Source organism: Procambarus clarkii, chromosome 90 (assembly GCF_040958095.1).
Source record: "Procambarus clarkii isolate CNS0578487 chromosome 90, FALCON_Pclarkii_2.0, whole genome shotgun sequence".
NCBI classification, from domain to species: domain Eukaryota; kingdom Metazoa; phylum Arthropoda; class Malacostraca; order Decapoda; family Cambaridae; genus Procambarus; species Procambarus clarkii.
Genome location: NC_091239.1, coordinates 19,072,387 through 19,079,043, shown reverse-complemented (window position 1 = coordinate 19,079,043; position 6,657 = coordinate 19,072,387).

Sequence of the window (6,657 nt, the reverse complement as noted above, 5' to 3'; positions counted from 1 at the left end):
CAATGTAATCAATCAGAGCTTTAATATAACAATGTGCTTTAATATACTTACTTATCTCTCTCATCTCATTTTTCTCTTGTAATGTATCTTTCATTTATCAATTCTGATTGAAATTACCTACTTAAAATTATCTGCTAGATTAAGGACCTGCCCGAAACGCTGTGCGTACTAGTGGCTTTACAAGAATGTAAATACTGTACTATCCAATGTATTCTCACAAACCCAATGTACCTTCTTGTATATATATAAATAAATAAATAAATAAATAAATAAATAAATAAATAAATAAATAAATAAATAAATAAAGTATAATAAAAGAGAATTTGTTGTCAATAGTTTCAATCAAGGCACTAACATCATCGAAGTGTTTACCTAGGGATCTAACGTTCAAGTTGATTACAGAGATACAGTATTGTGATTATCTGTTAATACATTGTTTACATCATGTGCTGTAAAATATCTGCAATTTTGATCATTGAAGTCATGATTGTCATAGATAGTGGATAAGAGGTTTAGTTCTGGGTCTATACTTGTCTGCATAAAAAGGCTGTTTGCAGGAAAACAAGGCAAGAATGGCAAATTACAAAATAGAAAACGAAGAAAAAAAGTAGAATAAAAATTCTAAAGTAATATAAATTTAATGGTAATTTTATGTAAAAAGAAAAAACAAACTTAATGGGAACTAGGAATGTAAAAAATTAACTAGAATAATTAATAACAATAGATGACCAAAAAAGTAAAAAAGCAATTATGAAATCTATAAGATGAAAAGCTTGCTTACTATACTATTATAAGTACACTATAGTTGAATACTAAAGTTACACTAAAACAAACTGAGGTAATTTAAATAGAGATACACTCAGGAACACTGGATAATGAAGTTAATACTAGAGGACACAGGCAAAGCCAGTGTACTATGGAACATGGGAGTAAAAATAAAAAAAAGACAATTATAAAGATGACAATATTATTCTTTTTTTTTTTTTTTTACCTAAAGTTAAAACCTTTTGAAAGGAAAGGCAGAGCTAGAGTACACAAGGTAGTTAAATGAGATTATAATTTGAATTCAGGCTATACAGCAGATATCCCACAGTCATTGAGGAAAGAATTAAGGTGAGCTTCTGTGGTTATTGAATAAGTTTTTCCAGTGTCAGTCCTCCTAGCTATAATTTTACCATCTCGCACAAAACAGTGTTTAATTGTAGGGGAATTTTTGCAGAAACCACGCAGTTTAAAAAAGAGATTTTGCCTGAACCTGGTCAGACATTCATTCACATAAACAGTGGATTTACTAGCGACTGCAGATGAGATAAGATCAGACTTGCGGGAGCAGCTATCTAGTTTTAAGCGAATTCGCTTGGTATTAGTACCAGATGATTTGGTACCCACTCTATAAGCTGCTTTGATGTCTTTTTTTTGGATCGAATACCTTAACTTATCCTGCAATACTTTGATCACGATGGCAGCACAGTCTTCACCATCAGTTTCTTGGGGAAGATCACGTGAAGAGATAATTACAGACTCAAGTAGTTTATGTTGGTCAGTCTCGTCTTGGGTAACAGTGTGTTGTTGCTGTAGGTTGTTCAGATGGTTCTCAAACTGTTGCAATATTTCTTCCTGTTTTTTAGTGGTTGCATCTGGATTAAAGTTAGTAACTGTGTTCTTGAGAGGGTTTAATTCTTGTTAATGTTAATGCCCGAAACGCTTTGCGTAATAGTGGCTTTAGGCATTGTATGTACTAGCTCTACCTATAAGTCAAACAATCCTTGTAAATATTTATTGTATGTATGTACCTTACCTAAATAAAATTGTATTGTATTGTTCGAGGTTGACGACTTTGGTAGATAGATCTTGATTGTTCTTGCGTAAGTCTACAACTTCATTCTGCAAAGATAATAATGAGCCTTGCAGCTAGGTTCATTATTAAGGCCGACTGTTCTTTGATTACTGTCATTTGATCTTCATGTACTTGAGTTAATAACTTGAGCCATGGGTTATCAGTAAAGCGCTTGAAGTCAGAACAAGGGGCAGCAGCTCGTTTAAGTTGGTCCATATGGCTACGTAATAGTTGCATGGCCCGTGTCAGAGACGGCGCTGCGTCCAGCTGAGATTGTTTGTTATGGTTGACGGGGGGAGAGTCGGTACCCCCCACGGAGGCCACCGAGGGGGAGATAGCTGAACTAATCATGTTGTTATCCTGGCTAGTAGGGTTATTCTTGTTTGGTGTGCTGTCTTTCTTAAGGGTCTTACCGGTCTTACTTTGCATGATAGCAGGATGAATGTAGGCAGGAACAATGAAAGAATGTATCGTCGAATAGGAATGGAATGTAATTCGTGAAGGAATGTACCTTCGAAATGAAGGTAGTATCGTCAGCAAATAGAATAGGTTTGAGGTGTTGGGAGGCATTTGGAAGGTCATTAATGTAGATGAGAAAGAGGAGAGGGCCAAGTATGCTGCCCTGAGGAAAACCGATGTTGATGGGTAGGGTGGGAGAAATTGAATTATTCACAGAAACATACTGGAGCCTGTCAGTAAGGTAAGATTTGAGGTATTGCAGGGAGTGTCCTCTGACTCCATAATGATGTAATTTAAGAAGAAGGTTTTGGTGGTTGACAGTGTCAAAAGCCTTACGCAGGTCCACAAATAACCCAACAGGGAACTCATTTTTATCAAGAGCTGCATGAATCAAGTTAATCATACTAATAAGTGCATCGTTAGTGCTTTTTTGGGGTCTGAAGCCATATTGACAAGAGCTAAGTTTATCATTTACGTCCTCTAATTACTCAACACAAAGCTGCTATTAGGACAATATCTAACTAGTACTGATATCTAACCGTACTGACATTAAGGACTATCTTACAGGTAACTATCCACAGTTCTCTGTACCTAAAGCCTATTAACTCCACTGACGTCAATGAGATAATCCTTTCCCTTAAAACCAAGTCTGGTGCCCTTGAGGAGATACCAACTTTAATTTACAAAAAAGCCTCCAGATCTTTAGCCCCTGCTATTGCTTTGCTCTTCAACAAGTCACTTGAACTCCAAACCTTTCCAGATATTCTAAAAAAAGCGAGAGTAACGCCTGTCCACAAATGTGGTGACCCCACAGATGTTAACAACTACAGACCTATATCAATCCTGCCAAACTTGTCAAAAATTTTTGAAAAACTTATATATAAGCAGCTTTACTCATATCTAGCCAAACTCAATATACTTAGCCCTTGCCAATATGGCTTCAGACCCAAAAAAAGCACTAACGATGCACTTATTAGTATGCTTAACTCGATTCATACAGCTCTTGATAAAAAGGAGTTCCCTGTTGGGTTATTTGTGGACCTGCGTAAAGCTTTTGATACTGTCAACCACCATAACCTTCTTCTTAAATTACATCATTATGGAGTCAGAGGACACTCGATCCCTACAATACCTCGAGTCCTACCTTACTGACAGGCTCCAATATGTTTCTGTGAATAATACAATTTCTCCCACCCTACCCATCAACATTGGTGTTCCTCAGGGCAGCATACTTGGCCCTCTCCTCTTTCTCATCTACATTAATGACCTTCCAAATGCCTCCCAACACCTCAAACCAATTCTATTTGCTGACGACACAACCTTCATTTACTCCAGTCCTGACCCTCTTGCTCTAAATGCCACAGTAAATACTGAGCTAAATAAAGTCCATCTTTGGCTAACTGCCAACAAACTCACCCTTAACATTGACAAAACTTTCTATATTCTGTTTGGCAATAAATCCTCTAGTCATATAAATCTCAAAATAAACAATACCCAAATTTGTAACAAATTAGATGGCAAATTCCTTGGCATTCTCATTGACCACAAGCTGAATTTCCAGGGACACATTCTAAATATATCAAAAAAAGTTTCAAAAACTGTGGGCATTCTTTCTAAGATCAGATATTATGTACCACGCCCTGCCCTGGTGACTCTCTATTACTCCCTTATCTATCCTTATCTCAACTATGGTATTTGTGCTTGGGGTTCTACTACCCAAAATCACTTACGTCCTCTAATTACCCAACACAAAGCTGCTATTAGAACAATATCCAACTCTGGCCCCAGACATCACTCGGTACCCCTACTCAAATCTCTGAATATGTTAGATATTAAGTCACTGCACATTCTCTCATGTGTATTATACATATATAAAACGCTAAACTATAATGCCAATCCTGATCTTAAAAGCTTCATAGAAGGTTGTAACAGAACCCATGAGCACCACACCAGAAATAAATACAGTTTTGATATTCCTAGAGTACGTCTTAATCAAACTAGAAATGCTCTGCAAATCAAGGGGCCCAGAATGTGGAATGACCTTCCCAACCATGTTAAAGACTGTACCTCTCTCAACCAGTTTAAGATAAAAACTAAACACTACCTAATAAATTCCCTGTAATCTACCTCACTCCTCTATTGTCAACCCATGTCTGTTATTTTCTTTTTTTTAATCAACACTGTTTGTCAACCTATTGTATTTGTGCTGCTTTTTCAGTCATGTTCCCCCTTTTTTTATCTTTATTTGTATTTGTTCTCAACACTTTTTATTCTTTATGCTCAATTAGTATTAAGTTCTAGATATTAATGTTTTTCTTGCCCGAAACGCATTGCGTAATAGTGGCTTTAGGCATTGTATGTACTAGCTCTATCTATATATCAATCCATTAATGTAACATCACTTGTATGTATGTACCTTACCTGAATAAACATCTGAATCTGAATCTGAACTCTGGCCCCAGACATCACTCGGTACCCTTACTCAAATCTCTGAATATGTTAGATATTAAGTCACTGCACATCCTCTCATGTGTATTTTACATATATAAAACGCTGAACTGTAATGTCAATCCTGACCTTAAAAGCTTCCTAGAAGGTTGTAACAGATCCCATGAGCACCACACCAGAAACAAATACCTATTTGATATTCCAAAAGAGCGACTTAGTCAAACTAGAAATTTATTTATTTATTTATTTATTTATTTATTTATATATATATATATATATATACAAGAAGGTACAGTCAGTCAGGTGCTGTCACAGTGAGAGATTGTGTTAGCTGGAGCTCCGATTGTAGTAATATTATTCCCCTTGCCCAGCTCCCCTTGTATCTGGTATAATCTACGACAGAACAACTGACCACTATCCTACCTTTCTCATAGCGAACATGGACATAACACCACCAAAAAGCAAGAAACTTTCATTTAGACTACACAATGAATCAGCTTTAGGCAATCTTACAGATACACTTCACAATATTAACTGGGATTCTGAATTCAATAATAACCCAGGATATAAATTCATTAGCTAACCTCTTCCTCTCCAAAACTCTAAGCCTCTACAACCTTCATTGTCCCCTTCTTACCAAGCAAGTAACTGACAAAAGATTAAACAATCCATGGCTCACAAGTGGCATTCTCAACTCAATCAACAAGAAACATGAATATGAAAAGAAACTTAGGATTGGCCTAGTTTCAAAGGAAGTAGCTAAAAGGTACTCATCAATGCTCACCAGTATCATAAGAAAGGCAAAACTTGCATATTATGTGAATAGATTCAATGAAGCAAAAGGCAACATGAAAAGCACTTGGAAAACAATCTCTAGTATCCTAGGAACTAAACAACACTCACATGTACAAGAATGTAACAACTCTTGTATATATCTCAAAAAAAAAAAAAAAAAATAACCAAATAAAACTCTACAAGGATGGGGATATACCGTCAACTGATTTAGAAATGGCAAATGAATTTAATAGTTTCTTTTCATCGGTTGGTGCTAATCTTGCCAGTAAAATCCCACAGACTCAGACACATATTAACACATATCTCTCAGGCAGCTATCCAAACTCTCTTCTCCTTTCACCAATCAGCCTGGCAGATGTTGTGTCCATCATACACTCTCTAAAAACCAAGGCAGGGAACACCAGTGAAATTCCGTCCATTGTATACAAGAGCACCTCCCATGCCCTTGCCCCACCCATAGCCCTACTGTTCAACAAATCTATAGAGTGTCACACCTTCCCTGATATCCTCAAAAAAGCAAGAGTAACGCCAGTCCATAAAGGAGGCAATCCGGCGGACATAAACAATTATATACCAATATCAAATCTACCCATTCTATCAAAAATATTTGAAAAAATTATTTACAAACAGCTCTATTCCTACCTCGTAAAATTCGACATACTCAGTCCCTGCCAGTTTGGCTTCCGGTCCCAAAAGAGCACCAACGATGCAATCATTAGTCTCCTTGACGTAATCTACTCAGCCCTTGACAAAAATGAGTTTCCGATTGGACTCTCATTTTTTTACCAATAAGGTAAACTCATTTTTAAACGCTCCTTTTTTACCAATAAGGTTCTTCAGATCCTTTGTTATCCACTTTGGATCATTAGTATTCGATCTATTCAATTTATATGGTATACTACATTCCTGGGCTTCGCTTAGAATATTTTTAAATAGGTTATATTTTGAGTCCACATCGAAAACCCCTTTTACGTCACCTATCGCTGGGTTCACGTCTAGCTCTAAGACCGGCCCACACCCCATACCCAAGACTTTCCAATCTATTTGGTGTTTGTCATCTTTGTCTGTTTTATACTCTTAATTATTTGTTCTTAGTTAATCCCCTTGTCACTAACCTA